The sequence below is a fragment of the Calliphora vicina genome, chromosome 1 (genome assembly GCF_958450345.1).
Source record: "Calliphora vicina chromosome 1, idCalVici1.1, whole genome shotgun sequence".
Taxonomy (NCBI): Eukaryota; Metazoa; Arthropoda; class Insecta; order Diptera; family Calliphoridae; genus Calliphora; species Calliphora vicina.
The window spans coordinates 71,213,859-71,228,044 of record NC_088780.1 but is presented as its reverse complement, the minus strand read 5'-3'; the positions used below and the strand labels follow the sequence as shown (position 1 = coordinate 71,228,044).

The following is a 14,186-nucleotide window of genomic DNA, read 5'->3' as shown; positions in this document are numbered from 1 at the left end:
CTTCACGATTTTAAGGTTATCGTTTTCCGATTTTAGTAAAACTTGCAGACCATAATAAAAATTACCAGGATTATAATATTATGAATAAGTATTACTTAAAATTTTTAACAGTAAGGAAATTGGGCTCATTCGCCAAAATATGGACAAAAAATTTGTTTTTATTGAAAATCGCAGGTACGGAAAAACTGTAAGAGGTACTGACATAATTTTTTCATATTTTTATTCCCTATTTTGATCTCAATAAATCCCAATGTGATGATCGATCAAAAAATTCTGAAATTTGTTAAACAAAATTTTTAAAAATTTGAAAATGGAGATTTGAAACAGCCGTTAAAAAAATATTTTTTTTTGGCCATACCTGTGAATAGGTTAACGGTATCCTACGAAGACAAAAACTAATACACAAGTAAATACGAATATATTTTAAATAAAAATTAGCTTTATTTTAATTTTTCTCGAAATATGTTAATTTTTTTTCCTAAATTTTTTGTTCAAGTGGCCTAAACACGTTAATGGTCTGACGAATTTGTAATAACTTTAAAATTTTTTAACCAAATTTTGTCATTTATATATCATTACAACGATAATTACGTACATATTTCGATTCTTTTGCATTCAATTGCGAAAGTATTAATTTAGTAGCAAATTTTTTTCAAAAACTGAAAAATTTACATTTTTTCGAATTTTGGCGATAATACAGTTTTTGGGTCATTTTGACCCAAAGGATACAGGGTTAATTTCCAAAAAATTTTTTTTTATGTAATATTCATTAATATAAATAAATCTACATATTTCTAGAAAACAATGCAGAATGTTAACGAGTTTCACCTATTTATTCCATATAAATAGTAAAATTTTACATATATCTGAACTTTGACCTCGATGCGCTTCCAGAAATCGTTGTCTGATTTGGCTCAAATTTTCAGAATTTAACTTTTAGGCCTAGTGTCACAATATTCCACCCTGCAATCTTCAAAATTTTAACAAAAAATTTTTTCCATACAACTGATTGTCTCTAATATATATATGGGGCATTTCATGTCAAGTGAACCAACTTTTGAAATCGATGTCTTCCGATCGGGATGAAATTTGCACCAAGGTTAGCTCTATTGGATAGTAACTCAGACACAATTTTTCAACAACATCGGTCGAGAACTCTCTGAGTTATAGGGGGTAAAATTTTGACAATTTGGTCAAACAGGGGTTTTTTCTTATCCATGTAACTTATTACCTATTGTTCTTAGCAAAATGTGTCCCAAATAGTATAGATAGCTATTTCTTCGATCTTTCGAAAAAAAATATTTAAAAAAAAAAATAAAAAATTTTTAATATTTTTTTTCCGAAATCAAAAACTTTTTTTGACTTTTTTTTAAAACACGTCCTTTTTTTTTTTTTTCTTAAAATAAAGTTTAGATATTTTCCTTGAACACCTACTTGGTCGCTTAGTGGGATGCGAGTGGGATATCTATCAAAATAAATATTTTGTAACTCAAAACATAAAATTTTTGACTTTTTTTGCAAAATCAAAAACATTGTTGACTTTTTTTTTTCAAAATGGACCCTTTTTTAATTTTTTTTTTTAGGTCAAACAAAAGCTTAGATATTATCCTTGAAGACCCTTTTGGTCGCTTAGTGGGATGCGAGTGGGATATCTATCAAAATAAATATTTTGTAACGCAAGACATACAATTTTTTAATTTTTTTTTGCAAAATCAAAATTTTTTTCCAATATGGGCCCTTTTTTAATTTTTTTTTTTTGCTCAAAAGAAAGCCTAGGTCCATTCCTTTAAGATATTTTTAGTCCCTTAGTGGGATGCGAGTGGGATATCTTTCAAAATAAATATTTTGTAACAATTTTTTAATTTTTTTTTGCAAAATCGAAATTTTTTTCCAATATGGGACTTTTTTTTAAAAATTTTTTTTTGCTCAAAAGAAAGCTTAGGTCTTTTCCTTTAAGACCTATTTTGTCACTTAGGAAGATGTGAGTAGGATATCTATTAAAATAAAAATGTTGTAACTCAAGACATTCAATTATTGACTTTTTTTTTGCATATTCGAATTTTTTTTCAAAATGGGCCCTTTTTTAAAAATTTTTTTTTAGTCAAAAGAAAGCTTAGGTCCATTCCTTTAAGATATTTTAGGTCCCTTAGTGGGATACGAGTGGGATATCTATCAAAATAAATATTTTGTAACTCAAGATATACAATTTTTGATTTTTTGGCAAAATCAAAAACTTTTTTGACTTTTTTTTAAAATGGGCCCTTTTTGTAATTTTTTTTTTTTGCTATAAAGAAAGCTTAGGCCTATTCCTTTAAGATGGTTTTGATCGCTTAGTGGGATGCGAGTGGGATATATGTATATCAAAATAAATGTTTTGTAACTCAAGACATACAATTTTTGTGTTAAAACATTTATTTTGATAGATATCCCACTCGCATCCCACTAAGGGACTAAAAATATCTTAAAGGAATGGACCTAGGCTTTCTTTTGAGCAAAAAAAAAAAATTAAAAAAGGGCCCATATTGGAAAAAAATTTTGATTTTGCAAAAAAAAATTAAAAAATTGTATGTCTTGCGTTACAAAATATTTATTTTGATAGATATCCCACTCGCATCCCACTAAGGGACTAAAAATATCTTAAAGGAATGGACCTAAGCTTTCTTTTGACTACAAAAAAAATTTTAAAAAAAGGGCCCATTTGGAAAAAAAATCGTATTTGCAAAAAAAAAAGTCAAAAATTGTAAGTCTTGAGTTAAAAAATATTTATTTTGATAGATATCCCACTCGCATCCCACTAAGCGACCAAAAGGGTCTTCAAGGATAATATCTAAGCTTTTGTTTGACCTAAAAAAAAAAATTAAAAAAGGGTCCATTTTGAAAAAAAAAAAGTCAACAAAGTTTTTGATTTTGCAAAAAAAGTCAAAAATTTTATGTTTTGAGTTACAAAATATTTATTTTGATAGATATCCCACTCGCATCCCACTAAGCGACCAAGTAGGTGTTCAAGGAAAATATCTAAACTTTATTTTAAGAAAAAAAAAAAAAAAAAAAAAAAGGACGTGTTTTAAAAAAAAGTCAAAAAAGTTTTTGATTTCGGAAAAAAAATATTAAAAATATTTTATTAAATTTTTTTAATTTTTTTTTTTCGAAAGATTACATAAATAGCTATCTAAACTATTTGGGACACATTTTGCTAAGAACAATAGGTAATAAGTTACATGGATAAGAAAAAACCCCTGTTTGACCAAATTGTCAAAATTTTACCCCCTATAACTCAGAGAGTTCTCGACCGATGTTGTTGAAAAATTGTGTCTGAGTTACTATCCAATAGAGCTAACCTTGGTGCAAATTTCATCCCGATCGGAAGACATCGATTTCAAAAGTTGGTTCACTTGACATGAAATGCCCCATATATATTTTTCAGGTGAAAAATTTTAGTGAAAATAAGTTCGATAGATGCGGTACGAGTAGAGTAAACCTGGAGTTTTGCAGTACAAATTATCACTAGACCCAGGATAGGCTTCTAAGCTGCTAGACATCAACCCTCGTCGTCTAAAGATGCTGATTCTACAATTGGTCGAAGTTACATGTCTCCATTAGTCGTATCATATAACAAACAACGCGATTTGATGGATATGCTGCCTAGAGTGACAATCAGTTGTATGGAAAAAAATGTTTGTTAAAATTTTGAAGAGTGCCGGGTGGAATATTGTGACACTAGGCCTAAAAGTTAAGTGCTGAAGATTTGGGCAACGATTTCTGGACACGCATCGAGGTCAAAGTTCAGATATATGCTAAATTTTACTATTTATATGGAATAAATAGGTAAATCTCGTTAGCTTTCTGCATTGTTTTCTAGAAATATGTAGATTTATTTATATTAATAAATATTACATTAAAAAAAATTTTTTGGTAATTGACCCTGTATCTCCTTTGGGTCAAAATGACCCAAAAACTGTATTATCGCCAAAATTCGGGAAAAATGCAAATTTTTCAGTTTTTTTAAAAAGTTTGCTACTAAAAAAATACTTTTGCAATTGAATGCAAAAGAATCGAAATATGTACGTAATTATCGTTGTAATGAGATATAAATGACAAAATTTGATTAAAAAATTTTAAAGTTATTACAAATTCGGCAGACCATTAACGTGTTTCAGGCCACTTGAACAAAAAATTAAGATATTTCGAGAAAAATTAAAATAAAAGCTCATTTTTACTTAAATATGTCCATATTTACTTGTATATGAGTTTATGTCTTCGTAGGATACCGCTAACCTATTCGCAGGTATGGCCAAAAAAAATAATTTTTTTAACGGCTGTTTCAAAACTCCATTTTAAAATTTTAAAAAATTTTGTTAAACACATTTCAGATTTTTTCTATCATCACATTGGAGTTTATTCAGATCAAAATAGGGAATAAAAATATGAAAAAATTATGTCAATACCTCTTACAGTTTTCCCGTACCTGCGATTTAAATTTTGCGATTTTCAAGAAAAACAAATTTTTTGTCCATATTTTGGCGACTGAGCCCAATTTCCTTACTGTTACAAATTTTAAGTAAAACCTATTCACAATATTATAGTCCTGGTAATTTTAAATATGGTCTGAAAGTTTTACTAAAATCGGAAAACGATAACCTTAAATCGTGAAGGTCAAAGTTAAAATTTTTCAATATTTTGAATTTCTAAAGAAAAGATAGCGAAATGTTATATATTTTTGGGCAGATTTTAATGAAACTTGAGGAAACTATACATTGGGGTCTAGCATTTACAACAACAGTGCAAAAATGGATTTTAACCTTTAAGAGCACTTGGGGTCAAAATAGCTGTGTTTTTCGAGATTTTAAAAGTTGGGGGTCATTTGGACCCCAAGTGCTATTAAGGGTTAAATTCCATTTTTGTACTGCTGTTTTAAATTCTGGACTTTATGTTATATTTTCTTCAAGTTTCATTAAAATCGGCCCAAAGTATATAACATTTCACTATATTTTCATTAGAAATTCCAACTATTGAAAAATTTGATCTTTGACCTTCACGATTTAAAGGTTAACGTTATCCGATTTCAGTAAAACTTTCAGACTATATTTAAAATTACCAGGATTATAATATTGTGAATAGATTTTACTAAAAATGTATAACAGTAAAAAAATTGGCCTCATTCGCCAAAATATGGACAAAAAAATAGTTTTTCTTGAAAATCGCAAAATTTAAATGGCAGGTACGGAAAAACTGAAACAGGTATTGACATAATTTTTTCATATTTTTATTCCCCATTATGATCTCAATAACAAAATTTTTAAAAATTTGAAAATGGAGATTCGAAACAAAAAACTAATACACAAGTAAATACGGATATATTTTAAATAAAAATTTGCTTTTATTTTAATTTTTCTTGAAATATGTTAATTTTTTTCCCTAAATTTTTAGTTCAAGAGGCCTGAGACACATTAATGGTCTGGCGAATTTGTAATAACCAGGGAAACCGGAAATATGCTCTAAACAAAGCGTTTTAGGCGCTTTAAATATGCAGTAAAAACTTTAAAATATGCTCTTAAAATTTAAAAAATATGCTCTTAAAAAACAAACTTTTACATAATTTTTAACCAAAAAAAATTTACTTAAATTTTCAAATAAAAATCGTTGTCTATTGGATCTGAAAACATTTTTATACATAGAAAATGTTCTTTCGACATCAACTGATGTTAGAGGAGCAAATTTAAAAGACAATATTTATTTAACACTTAGAACGGTTAAGTTTGAATTAGAACTAAAATTTGATATTTAGATGGAGCTATTATTAAAATAGTGCTTATTTTATAATAAAACAAGTAAGAGAGCTATATTCGGCTGTGCCGAATCTTATATACCCTTCACCAAATTATACTTCAAAATAAAAAATTTAAATATTTTTAGGTGAACAAAAATTTTTTTCAGTTTTTTAATTATTTGGAAAAAAAAATTTTTTTTTTAGGTGAAAATTTTTTTTCTTCAGTTTTTTCATTTTTGGATAACAAAATTTTGCGAATTGTTATTTTAAATTTTAAAAAAAAAATTTCTGTTTTTAAAATTTTTTTTTTGGTGAAAAAATTTTGAATTTTGAATTTTAAACAAAGGAAGTAAAAACCTGTAACACAACAGCGAAAAATAAGTAAGACAAAATTTGTTTTTGATAAACTCAAAATATGCTATTAAACAGTAAAATATGCTCTAAAAACGCAAAATATGACATAAATATGCTCTTAAAACAAATATATGCAAAAATATGTATTTAAGGGTGAAATATGCAAAAATATGCACTAACAAATCGATGCCAAAATTCTTAAATAGTTCTGAAACGTGTAAATATCTTATCCATGTGCTCATTAGACTCACCAGAAAAAACATGCATTTGCATATTTTGGTTTCCCTGGTAATAACTTATATTTGTAATAATGTATATCTCATTACAATGATAATTACGTAAACATTTCGATACTTTTGCATTCAATTGCAAAAGTATTTTTTTAGTATCAAAATTTTTAAAAAAACTGAAAAATTTGCATTATTCCCGAATTTTGGCGATAATACAGTTTTTGGATCATTCTGATCCAAAGGAGATACAGGGTCAATTTCCAAAAAAAAATTTTAATGTAATATTCATTAATATAAATAAATCTACATATTTCTAGAAATCAATGCAGAAAGTTAACGAGATTTACCTATTTATTCCATATGAATAGTAAAATTTAGCATATATCTGAACTTTGACCTCGATGCGCGTCCAGAAATCGTTATCCGATTTGGCCCAAATTTTCAGCACTTAACTTTTAGGCCTAGTGTCACAATATTCCACCCGGCACTCTTTGAAATCTAAAAAAAAAATCGGCTGTCACTCTAATGCTGCCACTGATAAATACCCATCTATACATTTTTTAAAGCATAAAGATCGTTTATAATCTATCTGGATCTTGACGAAGAAGAAACTCAATAAAGTTTCACAAAGTAAATCGCAAAATATGATTTTTTACTGTTTTCTTCGTATAATAAGATAATAGTATTATTTTATTTAAAAGTTAATTTTTACATCAAAATTCAACCTAATCAAATATTTACTGTTTTTTAAAGAAAAATTTTTATATTTGATTAATTATGATGGTATACCAGCACTGGTCTTGAAGCAGTGTTCTTCGACGCTAGCTTGTCCATTAGCTAACCTTTTCAGCACTTTATACCGTGCCGTCAAATTTCCAGTATGTTGGAAGGTTGCTAATGTAACGCCAATTCCTAAAAAGGGAGAGGCTAACAACCCTGAAAATTATCGCCCAATAGCAATTTGTTCTGCACTTTCCAAAGTTATAGAGAGTATGGTTAACTACCATCTTGTGAAATATTTAGAGTCCAACAATTTACTCAGCGACCGGCAGTATGGCTTTCGTAGAGGACGCTCTACGGGAGACTTGCTAGCCTTCCTATCGGAAAAATGGTGTCGATCCATACACCGTTTTGGAGAAAGTAAAGTGGTGGCTCTAGCTATTTCTAAAGCGTTTGATAGAGTATGGCATGGTGCGCTTTTAGCAAAACTTATTGCTTTTGGTGTTGGTAATAACTTTTGTCGATTTATATCGAGCTTTCTCAGAGATCACACTATACGAGTTGTTATAGATGGAATTTCATCAAACGAGTTCAAGATCAATTCAGGGGTACCGCAAGGCTCCGTCCTTTCTCCTACTCTATTTCATATCTTTATAAACGACCTTCTACGTCAAACTTCCAACCCTATCTACTCTTTTGCAGATGACAGCAACATTTGCCATTCATATGCATTCAATTATAGACCAAGCCTGTCGGAGATTGGGGCAATGAGGCAAAATATGAATGATAATCTTGTGACAATCTCTGAATGGGGTTGTGCGAATAGAGTCGATTTAAATGCGCGCAAGACTCAATGTTGTATGTTAACCCACAAACGCACAACAGATCATGTTGCTCCATCTGTTTTTATGGGTGGTGTAAATAGGCATGAGTATTCAGTGCGATGTCCGCTGGACAAAACATATTTTTCGAGTGTCGAAAGAAGCATTCAAGTGCCTTGGTTTTCTAAAACGGTGTAAGAATTACTTCACTCCATCTGATCTCCTTACTATTTACACCACTTATATCCGACCTAAAATGGAATACAACTCTCATGTGTGGGCCGGTGCTTCGAAGTCTATTTTGGAGTTACTCGACCGCGTACAGCAGAGGGCGAAGATGCTTATCGGTGACAGTAGGGGATCCAGCTCTATTGACTCACTGGAACATCGTCGCAATGTGGGTTGTGTTTCACTGTTCTACCGATACTACAATGGTATGTGCTCTGCTGAAATTAGGGAACTTGTTCCCGAAACCCGTAGATCTTTACGCAACACACGCTCTTCGGCAAGGGCACATCAATTCGTTGTCGACTGGACAGTAGATCGCACAACACATTACAGGGAAAATTCGTTCTTTAGCCGTACTGTCCGTATGTGGAATAAGCTTCCTCCTGAAGTATTTCCTGTCACTTTCAATATAGGAAAATTCAAATCAAATGTCCACAAACACTACTCCCTCTATCCTCCCTCCCATAACCTATTTTCCTAGTTCCAACACAATGCTTTGCATGAGTAGGGGTCATCCCCTGAGTGCTGGTCCAAGAAAAAAAAAACTTCTTTCGACTTTTTTTTATATTTCAATTTCGCAAAACAACTTGTTTTTACATAAGCCGACTCTAATTTAATTAAAACAATTTTCACAAGACGACTTACAGCATACAGATTTATCTTTAATCGTCCATATTTTTTAAACGAAGGCCCCAACATTCGTACAGATTTCAACAAAAATATTTATTTACATATAACTTATGAAAATATATGAAAAAACTAAACATATGGTGGCACATTTCAGAAAATAATTATCTAATGTTTTGAAGTTCGATTTTAAGGGGGACAAAAATATTCACACAGTTTCTAATTTTTAATAGGAAAATAGTTTTTTTTAATAGTTTAATATTTTGTGGAGTAGCCTATCTTTTTAATGACTTCTTTTAATCGTCTTGGCATTGAATCGACCAATTTTTGGTGACTTAAGCTACAATATTTTGCCATTTTTGTAATAGGACTTCTTTAAGTTGAGTCTTACTTCAGGTCACCGAGTTTTTTGTATTATTAAATGTGCGTGTGTATGGGTGCAAACATAATGATAAATAAGAAGATACACTCATAGGAAATTTCATAATAAAAAAAATAATAAAATTTAACAATAACTAAACAAAAATGAATATTGTTGCAGAAATATTTTAAACTGGACAAATTTTATTTTAACTGGACAAATTTTATTTTAACTGGAAACTGGACAAGACACAAAAAACTGGACAATCCAGGCCGTCTGGCAACCCTAACTCAAATACATCCCAGCGGATTTTTTTCCCCATACATCTTCCAACTGAGACAAATGACAATGTACATGCGACTAATCCAAAGCAGAGTATGAAAACAAACAAAACATTTCGCAAACGTTTGCAAAATGTACAAAACAAATCAAAATTTTTATATTGTATTGTACATGAGCAAAAACAAAACAAAAACTTTTCAAGTGACAAAGAGAGAAAACGAAACGATTAGCTTTTCACTCATCTGCATTATTTAATTTACCGTTACAATCGTACATTTGAGTACAAAACAGATAGAGAAACGTATTTTTTATAATGAGTAAATCAATTACCAAACGTTTGTTAAACGTTTTTTATCAGAATGTTTCAATATTGTTCTTACTCTTTTCTTTTCTAGCTGCGTACGTTTATATTAATGTACAGTTTGCGCTCATGAGCAAAACCAAAAATTGAACTTTAATCTACAAGTGTTTTCTTGTGTTAACAAAGCTAAATCGCTTTTAGGGTTTATTAAAAGATGGTCTAGGGAATTTAATGATCCTTATGTAACCAGAAATTTGTTCACTTGCCTGGTTAGACCAGTTCTAGAATATGCATCTGTTGTATGGTCACCAAATTATGGTTGTTATATTGATAATATAGAATCCGTTCAAAGGCAATTTCTTTTATTTGCTCTTCGTGGATTAGGTTGGAGTGCTACTGAATCATTACCACCATATGAACATCGCTTGCAACTAATTAATCTCCCTACTCTTCAAAAGAGACGACTAGTTTTAGGAGTTTCTTTTATGTTTAAATTAATTAATGGTGATATAGACTCTATGAATTTACTCCGTGATATTAATTTTAATGTTCCGAATCGTTTTACAAGACATAATTTCTTGTAAAAATAAAATTAAATTTCTGCCGTTATAACTATGAAGAATTTAATTTAATTTAATTTCTATTGTCTATGTTCACAATTTAATGATCATTATAAACATTTTTTACTATCCGATCCTATTTATAAAATTAAACAAATTTTGCTTCGCGAATTATGAGGGTTGCCAACTTTCTACTGTTTTACCCTGTATTCCTGCTATTATCAATTTTAACTACTGTGTTCCTGCCGAATTCCATTATTGACAACTCTGATGTCATTTATTATTTATGAATTACTACATCCCATAATTTCCTGTGTTCCTGCCGATGACCTTGAATCCTGTGTTCCTGTCGATGTTCATTAGTTACAAATGTATTCCATAAATTCCTGTGTTCCTGCCGATGACCTTGGTCCTGTGTTACCGTTGATATCCATTAATAACAAATTTATTTCACAAGTTCCTGTGCTCCTGTCGATGTCCATTATTAACAACTGAATTCCATGTTTGTATTTATTTTGTTCCTGTTTTCTTGTGATGCCACACTTTTCCATATTTACTACGTTCCTGCTAATGTCATATGTTATCAATCACCTGTTTCCTGTCGGTCCAGTTAATCTCATAAAAAGCCTATTTGTTAATTTATGTCAATTAGTTCCTGTATTCCTGCTGATACCAAATTATTAATTTATGATCGTTTTGCGGTCAATTAGTTCCTGTATTCCTGCTGATACCTAATTTTTAATTTATGATTATTTTACTGTTTTCTTAGTTTAATTTTTATTATTTTTTTTATTTTTATTATTTTAATCTTCTATATTATTATTATTTTAATCTTCTATACTTTTATTTTTATTATTTTAATCTTCTATACTATAAATTCTTCTAATTTATATGTATTTTTATACTTTCATCTTTCCTTATTATTTTATTTTTATATATGTATGTATATCTATTTTATGTCGTTATATTATTACTCTTTAATCAACGATTTAAATTTTCAATTATTCTATGTTAGTAACTAATGTTATTATTATTATTATTCTTATCATTATTAATATCAATTAGTATAAGTCTCATTATATTTATTAAAATTATTATTATTATTGTTAGTATTGTACTATGTATATCAATTTTCCCAGCTGATGTATATTTACTGTAGCTGTGTAAATAAATAAATAAATAAATAAATAAATAAATAAAAAACAAAATGGGACAATCATTCTCAGTGTTTATGTTTGGTTTTTGTTTTACTCACTGCAAAGAACAAAACAAAACGATATCAAACGTTTCGATTTGTTTATTTCCGTACTCCGATCCAAAGTCTGAATACAGTTTCCACTTACATTTACACAGCGATGGCCTGGCCGCCATAAGGGTCCAACTCCACCAACAATGTAAGCGAAGGTCGGATGGGTCCAACTCCACCTGCATTGTAAGCGAAATTTTCAGCTTCCACTTTTTGTAATCGTCTTAAATTTCTTTTACTGAAGCCGAACATTTCGTTTAATATGAAAAACATACAACAACTTACTATTTTTAATTTATACTTATTTATTTATTTATTTTATTTAATTAATTATTTATTTTTAATGCCACAATCACGGTTAAACCACTTGTACTTTCAAAAACACTTTACAATATGAAATTTTACTTTGAAATAGAAAAACCAAAGAAACACCAAAAAATAAATAACGGGACAACGGCTGAACCAAAACTACATTACTTAGTCATCCAATTCTGATGCAAGTACGATGACAACATTTTATTCGATTTTGTCTTGTTCTTTAATTCTAATATGTATTTCATTTTACAATGGAATAGCAATAGGACTCACCTGAATCGGATGCTAGTTGTATGCTCTTAACCAATTTTATTTTATGTTTTCCTATTGACATAATAGTATACATTTGGATGTGTTTTAAATTGTAATAACCTGCGGACTGCTGGGATATTATTAGGGTATTCATTGGACTAATGATCGTTCGATTAATCGAATAATTTCTTACGAATAATTATTCGAACAATTTAAAAATGGTCATTTTCGAATAACGAATAATTCGAACAATTTTATGTAGAATAATCGAATAAAACGAATAAATGTTCATATCTATTTAAATTTATTAAATTGCTTAAAATTTTTCATAATTTCAAATTTAAATAAGTAATAATGACTCACAAAAATAGTATTGTTTCTGAAATACGACAAATAACTAAAGACAAAGGGACTTTCGATCACTGTAGATGAGTGTTCCGATAGCTCCTTCTATAAATATATTAATATTACTGCAAGAAGTTACAATTCTAAAAACAAATCTTTCAAAATTTTTAACTTAGGACTTGAACAAATGAAAATAAAAGGTACGGAATAAAATATTTGTATTTAGCTGGCGAAATATTAGAAGAATCGCAATTAATAATCAAAATATTAACTTAGATTAAAGTGGAGTTGAATGTGATATTGAGGATGACATTTATAATGATTACATTAAAATAGATGAAGGCCGTAATTTTAAAATATATGTATGTATATAAGTGATGTTATTAACCGCGTACGTAAGTGTTGCAAAATATTTAATAAATCGAATGATAAACACAAATATTACAAACTATCGTTTTGTTGCAAGAAAAGCATGGAGTTCGTCTTATATATGATTTTGAATATCGTTGAACATCTATGTCTAACATGGTAATAAACTTTTTGCGTATTTGTAAATGCGTCAATCATGCACTGCCTGTCTTCAAATGGTGGCATGTCACAGTGTCCATTGACATAATGTCCATGGACATTATGTCACTCCAAAAGATGACATTATGTCATTTTGGTAGTGTCATAATGTCCATGTGTAAAGTGTCGTAAAGTCCATGGACATAATGACACTTTTGGAGTGACATAATGTCCATGATATTTAAAAAATAATTTAAGTATTTATGTTGTAAATTTAAAGTAGTAATAAGACGATAGCTGCGATTTTTAGTTATCTGTTATCTGAATTTTGTGGAGTTCAGACGTCACAAATTTAAAGTTTAAAAAAGTAAAAGTGTTAAAATGGGTAATGTAAAATATAAATATGAATTTAGGAATAAATTTGACAAAAAAAGAGAGTTCAATAAAAAATTTAAGAACTTTCACTTCAAAAAATACTTTTTAATAATTTATTTACAAGAAAGGCTTTATTTAGCGAAGAAAGTCCCTAAGAGCGGCCGTAGGCCGCAACGCAGAAAAACTTTATTTACAAAGACAAGTTTTTTGCACTCAGTAGCATGGCGAGCAACTATTCGGTATCGCAGAAAAAGGTATTTCTTATTGGCGGCCTGCGGCCGCTTTTAGGGGCTTTCTCCTCTATGGAACGCGGCAGGCGGCTTCGCTACATGAAGTTTTCTAATATATGAAAATATAAACTGTTACTAGGATCAAACATTTTATAAAAATTAGTTTTTCTGAACAAAATTTGGACATTATGACACTTTCAAAAGTGTCATAATATCCATAAGCAAAGTGACATAGTGTCCATGGACATTATGACACTACCGAAATGACATAATGTCACTTTATGGGGTGTCATAATGTCCATGGACATTATGTCAATGAACACTGTGACATGCCACCTCTTCAAATTAGCCACGTTCACTGACAATGATATCAAACTTTGGACAGATTCCCTTTATTATGTAATTCCCCAAGACCACATTATTAAGCAAAGATAGAGCTTGATGTATAATACAATTTGTTATAAATAATTTAGAAAAAGTGAATAATTCATTTACTAAAGAATTAGTTACTCAATTTAAAACCCGAATTAATGAACGACATAAAAAAGTTCTTAATACGTTGATATTGTATTTGAATTCAGGATCATGTCCAAGTAGCTAAATTTTTTTAAAGCATAGCTCCAAATCGGAAACTAAAGGGTTTGCTAGTCATCTGTTTTGTAGAT

The 14,186-nt window shown here is 29.6% G+C and overlaps 1 protein-coding gene across 1 annotated transcript in view; it reads right to left on the bottom strand.

Moving 5' to 3' along the window:
* LOC135949979 (myosin-I heavy chain-like) overlaps positions 1-14,186 on the bottom strand; it is a 361,957-nt gene that overhangs the window by 178,665 nt on the left and 169,106 nt on the right. The gene's annotated exons all lie outside the window — the stretch shown is intronic.